General features: G+C 41.5%; 1 protein-coding gene across 2 annotated transcripts in view; it reads left to right on the top strand.

The window, feature by feature from the left end:
• The first annotated feature begins 1261 nt into the window (after positions 1 to 1261).
• Positions 1262 to 16443, top strand: part of SHISAL1 (shisa like 1) — a 122926-nt gene continuing 107744 nt past the window's right edge. For both annotated transcript variants that reach the window (XM_077266609.1, XM_077266607.1), the window contains exon 1: positions 1262 to 1721. The gene's annotated coding sequence lies outside the window, so the exon portion shown is untranslated. The remainder of the gene's footprint in view (positions 1722 to 16443) is intronic.

Genomic DNA, 16443 nt, shown 5'->3' with positions numbered 1-16443 from the left:
TATGATCCATCTATTATCTGTCATCTATCTATCATCTATCTATTATCTATTATCTATCTATCTATCTATCTATCTATTATCTATCTATCTATTATCTATCATCTATCTATCTATTATCTGTTATCTATCTATTATCTATCTGTCTATTATCTATCTATCTATCTATCTATCTATCTATTATCTATCTATTATCTATGATCCATCTATTATCTGTCATCTATCTATCATCTATCTATTATCTATCATCTATCTATCATCTGTCATCTATCTATCTATTATCTATCATCTATCTATCTATTATCTGTTATCTATCTATTATCTATCTGTCTATTATCTATCTATCTATCTATTATCTATCTATCTATCTATTATCTATCATCTATCTATCTATTATCTGTTATCTATCTATTATCTATCTGTCTATTATCTATCTATCTATCTATCTATCTATCTATTATCTATCTATTATCTATGATCCATCTATTATCTGTCATCTATCTATCATCTATCTATTATCTATTATCTATCATCTATCTATCATCTGTCATCTATCTATCTATTATCTATCATCTATCTATCTATTATCTGTTATCTATCTATTATCTATCTGTCTATTATCTATCTATCTATCTATCTATTATCTATCTATCTATTATCTATCATCTATCTATCTATTATCTGTTATCTATCTATTATCTATCTGTCTATTATCTATCTATCTATCTATCTATCTATCTATCTATCTATCTATCTATTATCTATCTATTATCTATGATCCATCTATTATCTGTCATCTATCTATCATCTATCTATTATCTATTATCTATCATCTATCTATCTATTATCTATCCTTCCATCCATCCATCCTTCCCACTCTCCCTGTCTCACTTCCAGGGTTCCTCCATCCCATACACCTCCATGCAGCCTCTGCCTAGTTAATGCCAGTGATCCCCAGCTGTGGCACATCCACAGTGACCCTATCATTTGCAGGTGGGCACACAGCCCTGCAGGGCACTCTCCCACCTAACAGCCACCTGGGCAGCAGATTGCCTCCAATTCCAAACCTGACAGTGAGACCAGGGAGACTCAGGGACATGGTGACACCTGAAATGATGAAACAAATGTGAGACATGTAAAGTGCCCCCTCTCCACCCCCCAGTGTCAGCAGCGGGGGGCGCAGTGTGTGTCAGGGTGGGTTACATGGGTGGGGGGAGCGGACCTGGCAGTAACAGCCTCAGTAATTGCCCAGATCCTCCCCATCAGAGCTGTCACCGGCAGAGGAGCTCAGCAGCCGCCACCATTTGACCTCTCGGATTCTGCTCCTGGATGGGAGCCAGTGAAGCTGAGGAGCAGAGAAGCAGCCTGTTCCTCCGAGCTCGGGGAGGGGGAGTGAGGAAGACAATGAGAGCACAGAGGGGACATTCATCCTGAGAGACATTACTTTCCCAGAAAAGTCCGCGGGATCTGGAGGAGAAGCCTTGCGCCTTGGAGCTATTCCTGCGCTCGTTCTTGCGCTCTTTGGATGCGGATTTTTGGGGAATGATTGCGCCTCCAGCTCTGGAGAAGACCCTCAGATCTCCTCTCACCATGAGGCTGTGAGCCCCTGTGTCTCTTCTATGCTAAGAGTTACTACTTTCCCCCTTGGAGTATAGGATTTGGGTGAGGAGGATGCATCTGATCATTGAGTCAGGGCTTGGACGAGAAATGCCCTCAGCTCAAAGGTAAGTTCTTGGTGACCTGGACTTTCTGGACTCTGTACTGACCCCACACTGGGGTGCCCCCTCTTCACCCTGTACCCTTCTGGGATCCCCTATATCCTTCCCTGCGTCTTAGATGATCCACTATGTCCTTCTGTGCATCTTCCATGCTCTCCATACAGATACCTAATACTGTCACCTATCCCCTGCTGTGCCAGGATATAATCCCCTGCACCTGCTGTCCATCATTCATTCACAACCTGATGTGCTTCTTTCCGGACACTTATACCTTGGATACATCATGTACCTTCTGTACATATATAGGAGAACCTTCACCTGTTGATTATTTTTTGTGATCACTTATATGTTCTGTGCATCTTTATAATCACATGTACCTGCTGTGCATCATCCATAGTCTCCTATCAACTATGCATCCTACACCTGCTGTGCATCATTGTGATCATATACCCATTATAAGTCTTTATAGTCACATGTACCTGCTGTGCATCATCCATAGTCTCCTATCAACTATGCATCCTACACCTGCTGTGCATCACTGTGATCATATACCCGTTATAAGTCTTTATAATCACATGTACCTGCTGTGCATCATCCATAGTCTCCTATCAACTATGCATCCTACACCTGCTGTGCATCACTGTGATCATATACCCGTTATAAGTCTTTATAATCACATGTACCTGCTGTGCATTTCCCTTAGATATCCATTTTAATTGTTCCTAATGTGCAACATATACCTGCTGTGCATTTTTGTGATCGCATGTACCTGCTATGCACCTTTTAACCATATAAACCTGCTGCAAATCTTCCATAGTTACCTATATAAACTGTGCATCCTATGCATAATATACCTTCTGTGCATCTTCCATAGTCACCTACATTACCTGTGCTTCCATATTCACCTACATTACCAGTGCATCATGTGCAAACTATACCTGCTGTGCAACTTTATGATGACATATACCTGCTATGCATCCTTAGGGTCACATACCTGCTATATATCTTTGTAATCACATACACCTGCTGTCCATCTATATGACAATATTCAGCTTTTGATTTAGTTTTGAGGTCACTTATGGCTTTTGTGCATCTTTATAATCACTTATTTCTACTATGCATCTTTGTGGTCAAATGTAGCTCTGCTGCAACCTTAGGGTCACCTGTACCTGCTGTGCATCTTCTGTGATCACCTAAACCTGTTGTGCGTCGTCAGTAATCATATACCTTTTACATATATTCTACAATCACATATAACTACTATGCCTCTTTATGATCACCTATATCTGCTGTGCATCATCCATGACCTAAGCGTGCTGTGCATCTTTCATGATCACATATCACTCCTGCATATCTTCCACAATCAGCTATACCTGCTGTGCATCTTCCATGATCACCTATACCTGCTGTGCATCTTCCATGATTACCTATACCTGCTGTGCATCTTCCACAATCACCTATACCTGCTGTGCATCTTCCATGATCACCTATACCTGCTGTGCATCTTCCTTGATAACCTAAGCATGCTGTGCATCTTCCATGTTCACATATCCCTCCTGGATATCTTCCAAAATCACCTATACCTGCTGTGCATCTTTATTATCACCTATACTTGCTGTGCATCTTTATGATCACCTATACCTGCTGTGCATCATTATGATCACCTATACTTGCTGTGCATCTTTATGATCACCTATACTTGCTGTGCATCTTTATGACCACCTATACCTGCTGTGCATCTTTATGATCACCTATACCTGCTGTGCATCTTTATGATCACTTATACTTGCTGTGCATCTTTATGATCACCTATACCTTCTGTGCATCTTTATGATCACCTATACTTCCTGTGCATCTTTATGAACACCTATACCTGCTGTGCATCTTTATGATCACCTATACCTGCTGTGCATCTTTATGATCACCTATACTTGCTGTGCATCTTTATGATCACCTATACCTTCTGTGCATCTTTATGATCACCTATATCTGCTGTGCATCTTTATGATCACCTATACCTGCTGTGCATCTTTATGATCACCTATACTTGCTGTGCATCTTTATGATCACCTATACCCCCTGTGCATCTTTATGATCACCTATACCCGCTGTGCATCTTTATAATCACCTATACTTGATGTGCATCTTTATGATCACCTATACCTTTTGTGCATCTTTATGATCACCTATACTTGCTGTGCATCTTTATGATCACCTATACCTTCTGTGCATCTTTATGACCACCTATATCTGCTGTGCATCTTTATGATCACCTATACCTGCTGTGCATCTTTATGATCACCTATACCTTTTGTGCATCTTTGTGAACACCTATACCTGCTGTGCATCTTTATGATCACCTATACTTGCTGTGCATCTTTATGATCACCTATACTTGCTGTGCATCTTTATGATCACCTATACCTTCTGTGCATCTTTATGACCACCTATATCTGCTGTGCATCTTTATGATCACCTATACTTGCTGTGCATCTTTATGATCACCTATACCTTTTGTGCATCTTTGTGAACACCTATACCTGCTGTGCATCTTTATGATCACCTATACTTGCTGTGCATCTTTATGATCACCTATACTTGCTGTGCATCTTTATGATCACCTATACCTGCTGTGCATCTTTATGATCACCTATACTTGCTGTGCATCTTTATGATCACCTATACTTGCTATGCTTCTTTATGATCACCTATAATTGCTGTGCATCTTTATGATCACCTTTACCTGCTGTGCATCTTTATGATCACCTATACTTGCTGTGCATCTTCCATGATATCCTAAGCATGCTTTGCTTCTTTCATGATCACATATACCTCCTGCATATCTTCCACAATCACATATACCTGCTGTGCATCTTCCATGATCTCATATACCTGCTGTGCATCTTCCATGGTTACCTAAACCTCCTGTAAATCCTCCATAGTTTCCTATACCCTTTTGTACAGCTTTCTGGTACTTTGGAGCACACTTGATCTTGGAGTTTCCTGCTTCCTCAATTAGCTTTGTTCCTCCAGGATCCTCTCCCTCCTTCTGTTTCATTGTTAGCAGATGTTTTACTCAGTATTTACGTTAGGAAATGTATCATTTTGCGAGTTCTGATACATTGTTACCATCTAAACAAGGGATGGAATGATACTATTGACGTAAACATAAGAAGCTCTTCTATGACTAAGCAGTAGTATGGCTGTAATGTAAGCTCCATGTGTCTCCAGGAAGGGGTATGATGGGGCATGTGCCCAATGTGCTGTATGCCAAGGAGGCACCAACGTGCCACTTTGGCTTGGCCAGGACATCTAGGGCAGCAGACCACAAGATCTATCTCTGCAGACTGGTGGACATATAGGTTCTGGCCATGTATAGGGAGGGTCTTGGGGAAGTGCCCACAATGTAGAGACCTCAGGACCCCATTAAACATCACATGGGCCATTAACGTCCTATAATTTGCCTCCATTTTTTTTTCGTTTCTTCGGATGAGGACAATCTGATCTGTTTCAGATGTGATGACAAATTGCTCCTATTATCTCTCATTTTACAAGGAGCAGCTACCGCCTGTAAGAACCTCAGTAAGTTTTCAGCTTTTTGGCAGGTGGCGGTGATGTACCTGCCCGGTACCATGTGACCGAGGGGGGAAATCTGTGTACTTGCAGACCCTTGTTCTTATTTTCTGCAAATCCTCACAAGTTTTAACCCAATCGCTACCATATGTCTTAAGCAGTTATGTTCAGTGTATCATATATAATGTGCTGAAGGGCGCTCCCTGCTGGCCACTCCTGTTTATTGTTTTTAAAGCATATGTTTCCTATTAGAGAATACTGCTTTTATGTAAGAAAAATAGGTCTTGCTACTAAAAAAAAAAACATTTCAGTAGAAATGATATCAAAAGAAATATTCTTTTAAACAGTAAATACTTTAGACAGCCAAGTACAGCTGACACTTGTTGCATAACAGCCAGAAATCCACACAACCGCTAATAACTGGAATAAGTGATATACAGGTATGTTATTATAGATTGTGAATCTACATAAAATGTTGAGTTACGTGTATTATTCTCCAGAGCTGCACTCACTATTCTGCTGGTGCAGTCACTGTGTACATACATTACATTACTGATCCTGAGTTACATCCTGTATTATACCCCAGAGCTGCACTCACTATTCTGCTGGTGCAGTCACTATGTACATACATTACATTACTGATCCTGAGTTACATCCTGTATTATACCCCAGAGCTGCACTCACTATTCTGCTGGTGCAGTCACTGTGTACATACATTACATTACTGATCCTGAGTTACATCCTGTATTATACCCCAGAGCTGCACTCACTATTCTGCTGGTGCAGTCACTATGTACATACATTACATTACTGATCCTGAGTTACATCCTGTATTATACCCCAGAGCTGCACTCACTATTCTGCTGGTGCAGTCACTGTGCACACACATTACTGATGCTGAGTTACCTCCTGTATTATACCCCAGAGCTGCACTCACTATTCTGCTGGTGCAGTCACTGTGTACATACATTACATTACTGATCCTGAGTTACATCCTGTATTATACCCCAGAGCTGCACTCACTATTCTGCTGGTGCAGTCACTGTGTACATACATTACATTACTGATCCTGAGTTACATCCTGTATTATACCCCAGAGCTGCACTCACTATTCTGCTGGTGGAGTGTGGGGGGACATTAAGAATAGGGGGGTACGATATGGAGAGGGGCAGTGTGGGGTGACATTATGGATATTAGCAGTGTGTGGGACATTACGGAAATGGGCAGTGTGGGAACATTACGAAGAGGGTCAGCGTATGTGGGGTACATTATGGAGAGGGACAGTGTGTGGAAATATTATGGAGAGGGGTAGTGTGAGAGGGATATTTTCTGCAGGTAACACAGTGAGGGGCAATTGTTTATTCAGGGGCACAGCATGGGAGATATTTTTATTCATGGGGCAGAATAGTGATACTTTTATGTTTAAGGGCACTTAGGAAGTGCAGTTGAAGGCTGAGAAGAGGAAAGTCTGCAGAGATTAGCTCTGGCCGTGGAATTTCATCATGGCATCTGTACTATGACAAAAGGTACCTAAAGTTACCTGAATGTAAATGTCTATTTGCGATACTGACAATGTCTCATCAGTACTGTGGTTCCTGTATGGTCTGCAGTCTGATGACTAGTAACAACAACTTCCAGTTTCTCCTTACTATTGTTAAGGATCTACTGGATTTGCAGGTTCACGTGATGCACGTGTATATGGGGCTGACCTGAAAATGCAATTGATCACTGTACTAAGCTTGGTGATATATTCATGTACTGATCGTGGTTCTGGCACAGTATTCATGTACTGACGGTGGTTCTGGATCTGCATTCATGTACTGACGGTGGTTATGGCACTGTAATCATGTACTACTGGTGGTTCTGTTGGTACTCTGTTCATGTAGTGACAGTGTTTCTGGTCCTGTACTCATGTATTATCCGTGGTTTTGGCACTGAATTCATGGACTGATGGTGGTTCTGGCACAGTATTCATGTTCTGAAGGTGGTTCTGGAGCTGTAGTCATGTACTGACGGTGGTTATGGCACTGTAATCATGTACTACCGGTGGTTATGGCACTCTGCTCATGTAGTGACAGTGTTTCTGGTCCTGTACTCATGTATTATCTGTAGTTCTGGCACTGCATTCATGTTCTGACGGTGGTACTGATGGTGGTTCTGGCACTGCATTCATGTACTGATAGTGGTTCTGGTGCTGCATTCATATACTTATGGTGGTTCTGGCGCTGTATTCATGTGCTGACAGTAGTTCTGATCATGCAGCAATCCATAACGTGCTTCATGTTAAAAATGAAAAATCCTCAAAACTTAGTTTTGAGATTATGAGGTGGATTTGGTTGAGTTTCTACTCCAAACACTCTGTGTAAGTTTGGGTGTGTTCACACTGGTTTTTGGAAACAGAAACTGAGCAGAAACTGGACAAATCTTTCTCAAATACTCAACACTTGGTTCTGATGATGTATTGCTGCACTGACAATGGTTCTGGTAATGTACTCATGTATGTACCCCTTTGAATTTTTTTCCGGACCCCTCGGATTTGTTTAGCATGACAGTGTGGCCTTTAAACCAAAAAATCTTGTGCACCTCTGCAATAAAATAACTATGCAATGCCTATACACTACCGTTCAAAAGTTTAGGGCCACCCAGACAATTTTGTGTTTTCCATGAAAACTCATACTTTTATTAATCTAATGAGTTGCCAAATGAATTGAAAATCTAGTCCAGACATTGACAAGGTTCGAAAAAAAGATTTTTATTTGAAATAATAATTTTCTCCTTCAATCTTTGCTCCTTTTGCAGCAATTCCAGCATTGCAGACCTTTGGTATTCTAGCAGTTAATTTGCTGAGGTAATCTGGAGTAATTTCCCCCCATGCTTCCAGAAGCCCCTCCCACAAGTTGGTTTGGCTTGATGGGCACTTTTTGGACCATATGGTGAAGCTGCTCCCACAACAGCTCAATGGGGTTGAGATCTGGTGACTGTGCTGGCCACTCCACTACAGAGAGAATACCAGCTGCCTGCTTCTTCCCTAAATAGTTCTTGCATAATTTGGAGGTGTGCTTTGGGTCATTGTCCTGTTGTCGGATGAAATTGGCTCCAATCAAGTGCTGTCCACAGGGTATGGCATGGCGTTACAAAAGGGAGTGATAGCCTTCCTTATTCAAAATCTCTTTTACCTTGTACAAATCTCCCACTTTAACAAGACCAAAGCAACCCCAGACCATCACATTACCTCCACCATGCTTGACAGATGGCGTCACGCACTCTTCCAGCATCTTTTCAGTTGTTCTGTGTCTCACAAAGGTTCTTCTGTGTGATCCAAACACCTCAAACTTGGATTCGTCTCTCCATAACACTTTTTTCCAATCTTCCTCTGGCCAATGTCTGTGATCTTTTGCCATATTAATCTTTTCCTTTTATTAGCCAGTCTCAGATATGGCTTTGACTTTGCCACTCTGCCCTGAAGGCCAGCATCCCGGAGTCACCTCTGCACTGTAGACGTTGACACTGGCGTTTTGCGTGTACCATTTAATGAAGCTGCCAGTTGAGGACCTGTGAGGCGTTGATTTCTCAAACTATAGACTCTAATGTACTTGTCTTGTTGCTCAGTTGTGCAGCGCGGCCTCCCACTTCTCCCTCTACTCTGGTTAGAACCTGTTTGTGCTCTCCTCTGAAGGGAGTAGGACACACCGTTGTAGGAAATCTTCAGTTTCTTGGCAATTTCTCGCATGGAATAGCCTTCATTTCTAAGAACAAGAATAGACTGTCGAGTTTCACATGAAAGTTCCTATTTTTCTGGCCATTTTGAGAGTTTAATGGAACCAACAAATGTAATGCTCCAGATTCTCAACTAGTTCAAAGGAAGGTCAGGTTTATAGGTTCTCTAATCAGCCAAACTGTTTTCAGCTGTGCTAACATACTTGCACAAGGGTTTTCAAGGGTATTCTAACCATCCATTAGCCTTCTTACACAGTTATCAAACACAAAGTAGCTTAAGAACACTGGAGAGATGGTTGTTGGAAATGGGCCTCTATACACCTATAAAGATATTGCATTACAAACCAGACGTTTGCAGCTAGAATAGTCATTTACCACATTAACAATGTATAGAGTGCATTTTTGAATCATTTAATGTGAGCTTCATTGGAAAAAACTGTGCTTTTCTTTCAAAAATAAGGACATTTCTAAGTGACCCTAAACTTTTGAACGGTAGTGAACATTGCTGTCGTTAGCTAGAATGTGCGGCCTTTGCGAGGGCAATAGATACAGGTCTAGAGTTGTGAGTTGGATTCTTGCTGCAGTTGAAGTAATGCCTAAATACGACTCTGAATAATAACTCCAAATAACTGGCCAGTCAGGGGCTTTAAGATGCTCCTCCCCTTAGACAGCCCCTCCCCTGCGGAGCCTATGAAGTCACATGACTCCCATACAGCACTAAAATTCCCTGCCTGGCTCTCTATTAGAGTCACTCTTTCCATACACAACAGTTTTCATGATTTAATTTTAATTAAACAAGGATGAGTAAGTAAAACAAAAAATCATTCATTTTTTTGGCAAATTTTGAGCCTGCGAACACATTTTCTACAAATCCTGTCCTGCACATTCCCATATGACAGTGCTCTTTTCCAGTTGGCTGGGGCAGCCTGGTCTTACTGGTGGTGACCCATGTGCCACTGACCATGTGTGCGGAATTTATTGCCACCGCTAGCCTTGGCGCTGGATCCGACAGATGCTGCCGCGGAGTAAACGAGCTGATCGGATAGGATTTGGCACCTCAAAACAATAAAATAAACAGCTAATGGCCTAACACTGCAAACCTACACAAATATTTTCCCCAGCATTCAGCCTACGACAGCTCGGTAAACACAAACAGCCCCGGACAAGCGCTGCGCAGACTAATAACGCACGCCCCGAGCCAAATTTGTCATACAAATTGAATCTTCTCTTAGAAGAAAAAATGTTCTAGATTTTTCTTTTTTTTTTTCTTACTACCTTTCGTTACAGTTACATAACTCATCATTAGGGCGATTAGAATGACTACGGAGAGAGAGTAGATGGAAATAATGAGGAGTAGTAGACGCGTACGGAAATATCGAAGAAAATTCTAAACATCTGCGCATTCAAAAAGAAAAGCCACATTGTGTCGAGAGCAAAATATCACTCGCTTGCTTCCGCTTTCGGATTTTTTTATGCCACGGTCACCAGTGCCAACGGCTGAGCTGTGGTCATCCGCCACAGCACGTGCCATAGCAAAAGTGAGCGTTTATGAGCGCCACCTAGTGGTTAATCCCCGCCACTACATAAAAATGGAAGTTCTAGAACTAGGGTTGAGTTAAAAGATTAGCAGGACCTTGGTCAAGCAGCCACATCAGCACCGGACCAGAGCTCTGCCAACCTCCTGGCACCTCTTCTGATTAGTGTTCCTGGGATGACATCATACTTGTGTCACATCACAACGATGATATCGGTCCAGTCCTACTAGATAAAAGTGGTGCTGATGACAAGTGGAGGTAGGAAAGAGTTTCCAGGGCTCTGAACTGTTGGCCGCTTGTACATGATGTTTTTGCTCAACTCTATCTAGAAGGGATTGTTCTGTAAAAAACATATATCTCCTATTGACACGTATGATCATTAGGGGTCTCACCACTGAGACCCCCAATGATCACAAGAGCATGGATTCCGCCATGTAATTGAAATATTATAGAGCCTGAGATGATCCTGAAAATAAGTGAAGAGCTGAGAATTTGGCTTCTGAGACCACTAATGGTTCTGAGAATAAGTGAAGAGCTTGAAGAGCTGAGAATTTGACTTCTGAGACCCTAATGATCCTAAGAATAAGTGAAGAGCTGAGAATTTGGCTTCTGAGACCACCAATGGTCCTGAGAATAAGGGAAGAGCTGAGAATTTGTGTTCTGAGACCCCCAATGGTCCTGAAAATAAGGGAAGAGCTGAGAATTTGTGTTCTGAGACCACCAATGGTCCTGAGAATAAGTGAAGAGCTGAGAATGTGGATCTAAGGGCTCCTTCTCACTTGCGTAAAATACGTCTGAGTCTCGCATGTTAAAACACGGCTCTGCCACTGGCACTCCAGAGCTGAGCGGCCGCACAGCAATACATGGAGCTGCATGCTCCGCTCTGGAGTGCCGGCGGCAGAGCCGGGTTTTAACCTTCGAGACTCGGACATATTTTACGCAAGTGTGAAGGAGCCCTATGAATAAGTGAAGAGCTGAGAATTTGTGTTCTGAGACCCCCAATGGTCCTGAAAATAAGTAAGAGCTGAGAATTTGACTTCTGAGACCACCAATGGTCTTGAGAGTAAGTGAAGAGCTGAGAAATTGGCTTCTGAGACCACTAATGATCCTGAGAATAAGTGAAGAGCTGAAATGTGGCTTCTGAGACCACTAATGGACCTGAGAATAAGCGAAGACCTGAGAATTTGGCTTCTGAGACCACTAATAGTCCTGAGAATAAGTGAAGACCAGAATGTGGCTTCTGAGACCACTAATGGTCCTGAGAATAAGTGAAGAGCTGAATTGTGGCTTCTCAGACCACTAATGGTCCTGAGAATAAGTGAAGAGCTGAGAATGTGGCTTCTGTGACCCTCAATGGTGGTGAGAATAAGTGAAGAGCTGAGAATTTGGCTTATGAGACCACTAATGGTCCTGAGAGTAAGTGAAGAGCTGAGAATTTGGCTTCTAAGACCACTAATGGTCCTGAGAATAAGTGAAGAGCTTGAAGAGCTGAGAATTTGGCTTATGAGACCACTAATGGTCCTGAGGATAAGTCTACTTTCACACTAGCGTCGGGCTCGGCCCGTTGCAGTGCGTCGGGCCGAGGTCACCGACGCTAGCGTTGTCTCCGCCGCACAATGGGGGCAGCAGATGCATTTTTCCAGCGCATCCGCTGCCCCATTGTGAGGTGCGGGGAAGTGCGGGGAGGTGGGGGCGGAGTTCCGGCCGCGCATGCGCGGTCGGAAAAAGCGGACCGTCGGGAGCAAAAAACGTTACATGGAGAAAAAACGCATCCTGCAAGCACTTTCGCAGGATGCGTTTTTTCTGCAAAACGACGCATTGTGACGGATTGCAGTTAACGCTAGTGTGAAAGTAGCCTCAGTGAAGAGCTGAGAATTTGGCTTCTGAGACCCTCAATGGTGGTGGGAATAAGTGAAGAGCTGAGATTTTGGCTTATGAGACCACCTATGGTGCTGAGAATGAGTGAAGAGCTGTTAATTTGGCTTCTGAGACCCTCAGTGGTGGTGAGAATGAGTGAAGAGCTAAATATTTGGCTTCTGAGACTCCCAGTGGTCCTGAGAATAAGTGAAGAGCTGAGAATCTTGCTGCTTAGACCCCCAATGGTCATGTGAGTGAAGCGGTAGTGAGCATGTGCGACCACTGCTCCATTTCCAGCCTATGGGAGTAGTGGTCAGTAATTTTTCACTCATACAAGGGATTTTCGGCCCCTTATTTTCGAGATCAGTGGGGTTCTCATCAGCCAGACTCGCAGCAATCACACTTTTCTCATCTATCCTGCGGGTAGGGGTTACCTCGTCTAGGCAAAAATTTTGGAAAACTGGGTGACAACTTCGGCAGGAGCAGAAATGGTGGTACAAGAGGTGTCAGCCTTGGCCTAGAATTTTTAACCCCTTATATCGTCACAGATATTTTAGTCTTGCCATACAGCGTTAGTGATCGCTTTCGACAGTCTTTGATGACCATGTCGCCCTCACTTTTGAGAACCTGAATCCTATGGGGGGCGGGGAACGAAATGCTGATTTTGAACCAATATTTACGCAATTAATTCGGCTGATGTCTTGATTAGGTGATTAGTGTTGTTTCCATGACGACGCCAGCAATGGTCGCATCACGGATTTCATTGCCTCTTCGCGCTCGTACAAATCAAACACGTCTGTGACACCAGTAAGCCCCCTGTCTAATTAAAGCTCGCGGTATCGTCACACCTGACTGTGCTCCTGAGCGACAGCGGGAAATACAGATATAGCCGTATCTATAGGATTATAGCGCTATTAAATAAAGGCGCCTCCTACCCCCGGAGGAGCAAGGGACGGACGAGGGAGGAGACACCTCAAAATGTCCACCGTCAGAGGAGCCTCACTGCCTTCGCATCACACAGCAGAGGTTAAATTAGGACCCAGTGCCCAACAGTTGTAATGTAGGCAGTGTATGGCGGTATAATGTCATTTTTGTATTTTTGGAAATATATGGCTGTTTTATTAGACCATTATACAACATTGTGATCCATAATTTCTGTTACCACCATGGATTTGTAGTCTAATCTCAGCATTGTATGGTGGTATTATTTGGGCAAAAGCTTGACTATAGTATTCATGCACAATATGGCGGTATTATTTGTGCATTGTTTGCTGAATGCTCTGGAAATTGCATTGCATGATATTGGAATCTGTGGCTGGTATCACGGTGTTATTTGTGCACTGTATGATGGTATTATTTATGCATCTTTTTTTTAAAACTATTTATTGCATTGAGTTTTCATTTGGGAATAGATTAGGCTTTATTTTACTTGTGCACTGTATGATTGCAGCTATGTTATGTTTGCTCTGCCTGGCAGTATTATTTATGCACTGTATGATATTGGCAATTGTGCTGTCTTGCAGTTTGTGCACTGTGTGATGTGTTATTTGGGCATTCCGCTGTGCTATTTGTCCATTTTATTAAACTTTTATTGGGGTATTGCAGGATCTTGTTATTTCTGCCCTTTATGATCACATTATTTGTGCATTGTATGGTGGGATTATATGGGAGTTGTATTGTTTTACTATTTGTGCACTATATGGTGGTATTATATGGGAGTTGTATTGTTTTACTATTTGTGCACTGCATGGTGGTATTATATGGGAGTTGTATTGTTTTACTATTTGTGCACTGTATGGTGGTATTATATGGGAGTTGTATTGTTTTACTATTTGTGCACTGTATGGTGGTATTATATGGGAGTTGTATTGTTTTACTATTTGTGCACTGTATGGTGGTATTATATGGAAGTTGTATTGTTTTCCTTTTTGTGCACTGTATGGTGGTATTATATGGAAGTTGTATTGTTTTACTATTTGTGCATTGTATGGTGGGATTATATGGGAGTTGTATTGTTTTCCATTTTGTGCATTGTATGGTGGTATTATATGGGAGTTGTATTGTTTTCCATTTTGTGCATTGTATGGTGGGATTATATGGGAGTTGTATTGTTTTCCATTTTGTGCATTGTATGGTGGTATTATATGGGAGTTGTATTGTTTTCCACTTTGTGCATTGTATGGTGGGATTATATGGGAGTTGTATTGTTTTACTATTTGTGCACTGTATGGTGGTATTATATGGGAGTTGTATTGTTTTACTATTTGTGCATTGTATAGTGGTTTTATATGGGAGTTTTATTGTTTTACTATTTGTGCATTGTATGGTGGTATTATATGGGAGTTGTATTGTTTTCCACTTTGTGCATTGTATGGTGGTATTATATGGGAGTTGTATTGTTTTCCATTTTGTGCATTGTATGGTGGTATTATATGGGAGTTGTATTGTTTTCCATTTTGTGCATTGTATGGTGGTATTATATGGGAGTTGTATTGTTTTCCTTTTTGTGCATTGTATGGTGGGATTATATGGGAGTTGTATTGTTTTCCTTTTTGTGCATTGTATGGTGGGATTATATGGGAGTTGTATTGTTTTCCTTTTTGCGCATTGTATGGTGGTATTATATGGGAGTTGTATTGTTTTCCACTTTGTGCATTGTATGGTGGTATTATATGGGAGTTGTATTGTTTTCCACTTTGTGCATTGTATGGTGGGATTATATGGGAGTTGTATTGTTTTCCACTTTGTGCATTGTATGGTGGGATTATATGGGAGTTGTATTGTTTTCCATTTTGTGCATTGTATGGTGGTATTATATGGGAGTTGTATTGTTTTACTATTTGTGCACTGTATGGTGGTATTATATGGGAGTTGTATTGTTTTACTATTTGTGCACTGTATGGTGGGATTATATGGAAGTTGTATTGTTTTCCTTTTTGTGCATTGTATGGTGGTATTATATGGGAGTTGTATTGTTTTCCACTTTGTGCATTGTATGGTGGGATTATATGGGAGTTGTATTGTTTTCCTTTTTGTGCATTGTATGGTGGGATTATATGGGAGTTGTATTGTTTTCCATTTTGTGCATTGTATGGTGGGATTATATGGGAGTTGTATTGTTTTCCATTTTGCGCATTGTATGGTGGTATTATATGGGAGTTGTATTGTTTTCCTTTTTGTGCATTGTATGGTGGGATTATATGGGAGTTGTATTGTTTTCCATTTTGTGCATTGTATGGTGGGATTATATGGGAGTTGTATTGTTTTCCTTTTTGTGCATTGTATGGTGGTATTATATGGGAGTTATAATAATAATAATAATTTTATTTATATAGCGCCAACATGTTCCGCAGTGCTTTACAAATTATAGAGGGGACTTGTACAGACAATAGACATTACAGCATAACAGAAATCACAGTTCAAAACAGATACCAGGAGGAATGAGGGCCCTGCTCGCAAGCTTACAACCTATGAGGAAAAGGGGAGACACGAGAGGTGGATGGTAACAATTGCTTTAGTTATTGTTTTCCATTTTGTGCATTGTATGGTTGTATTATATTGGAGTTTTATTGTTTTCCTATTTGTGCATTGTATGGTGGCATTATGAGAGAATTGTATGGAATTATAATTTATGCTGTACTTTGTGCTATTTGTGTACTATATGGTGATATTATTTGTGCACTCCATGTTTCTTTTATTTGTGTACTTTATTTATGAACTGCATGGTTTTGTATCCTGTGCACTTCATGATGACTTTATATGTGCAGTGCGTGGTGCTCTTATTTGTGCATTGTATGGTGGTATTATTTTTGCGCTGCATGGTGCTGTTATTTGTGTACTGCACAGTGGTATTATTTAGGAATTTGTACACTGCATGATATTATTTGTGCCTGTATCGTGTTACTGTTTGAGAATTGCATTACTATGTGATGCTCTTATGTTTTTATTGTATGGTGGCGGATTTGGACTGGCCCACCAGAGAACTGGAGAAACCTCCGGCGGGCCCTGGCTTTTCCTTCAGGAGAGTTCATACTGCAAACCTTGCA

The sequence above is a fragment of the Ranitomeya variabilis genome, chromosome 5 (assembly GCF_051348905.1).
Source record: "Ranitomeya variabilis isolate aRanVar5 chromosome 5, aRanVar5.hap1, whole genome shotgun sequence".
Taxonomy (NCBI): domain Eukaryota; kingdom Metazoa; phylum Chordata; class Amphibia; order Anura; family Dendrobatidae; genus Ranitomeya; species Ranitomeya variabilis.
This window is presented reverse-complemented; position numbering and strand designations above follow the sequence as displayed.